Source organism: Citrus sinensis, chromosome 3, assembly GCF_022201045.2.
Source record: "Citrus sinensis cultivar Valencia sweet orange chromosome 3, DVS_A1.0, whole genome shotgun sequence".
Lineage (NCBI taxonomy): Eukaryota > Viridiplantae > Streptophyta > Magnoliopsida > Sapindales > Rutaceae > Citrus > Citrus sinensis.
The window spans coordinates 23,521,764-23,522,936 of NC_068558.1; the positions used below are offsets into that span (position 1 = coordinate 23,521,764).

At 35.7% G+C, this 1,173-nt stretch overlaps 1 non-coding gene across 1 annotated transcript; it reads left to right on the forward strand.

Annotated features, from left to right (window-relative positions):
• The first annotated feature begins 801 nt into the window (after nucleotides 1-801).
• Nucleotides 802-909, forward strand: LOC127901537 (small nucleolar RNA R71). Its single transcript, XR_008053777.1, has one exon. It is a non-coding gene; the product is annotated as a small nucleolar RNA R71 (small nucleolar RNA).
• Nucleotides 910-1,173: the final 264 nt, after the last annotated feature.

Genomic DNA, 1,173 nt, shown 5'->3' on the forward strand with positions numbered 1-1,173 from the left:
AACAGTACATAAGAATTTTAGTCCAACAGGATCGTGACACCTCATCAGTCAATGCCACATCATCGGTCAATGCCACGTCATCATCCATCTATGTGAACAGTGTCGTGAACAGTAACGTATACAGTACCGTACACGTGAATAGTACGTACATGTGAATAGTGTCATTTTTCCTTTTATGCTCCTCTTAAGGTTTTTGACCGTCCTGAGTTCAAAAGTGATATCCGTTTTGCCGTCTGATTTCTCCTTTATTGTGAAATGACTATAATGCCCCTAAAATACATAAAATACTTAATTAAAATAAAACACATGTAATTAAATCACAAGAAGGTTAAATACATAAAAGTAAGGGTTGTTAGTAAGACTTGAAATGTAAAATGACGGTTTTCTCCTTTATAAATATGCATTTTCTAACACTCAACATTACCCACATAGTTTACTAATGCTAGATTTCCATGACAGTTATCAAATACATGTTCTTTACCACAATACACGTAAGACAGTTCAGCAACTTGCTTTACTGCTGATGGAGCAGAAGTCATGGTTTTCACCATGTTACTCAATGAGGTTACTTGCGCTGATAATGCCATAATTGCATCTATATTATATACCCCTGCTGCTCCTCTTACTGCCGTCTGTCTAGTTGATGGCCATTGATAATTATTGTTGGTAATTCTCTCCAAAATTTCATAAGTTTCAGTGTAAGATTTAGATAACAAAGCTCCATTTGCTAAAGCATCAACTATCAATCTCGTACTTGGATTCAATCCATTGTAGAAGGTTTCCAACTATATGCAGCAAAGAATGCCATGATGAGGACACCTTCTGAGCAGTTCTTTAAATCTCTCACAAGCTTCATACAAACTCTCATATTCAAGTTGACGAAAAGAAGTTATCTCATTCCGTAATTTTCAATTCTTGGTCAGTGGAAAATATTTCATTAAGAATTTATCAGCCAATTCATTCCATGTAGTGATAGAATCAGATGGTAATGAGTTCAACCATGCTCTAGCTCGATCTCTTAAGGAGTAAGGAAAAAGCCTTAGTCTTAAAGCATCTTGTGTTGCTCCAGCAATTTTAAAAGTATCACTCACTTCCAAAAACAACTTAAAATAGAGGTGAGGATCTTCAGTTGGTAGTCCACTGAATTGACCCACTGTTTGAAACATTTGAAAC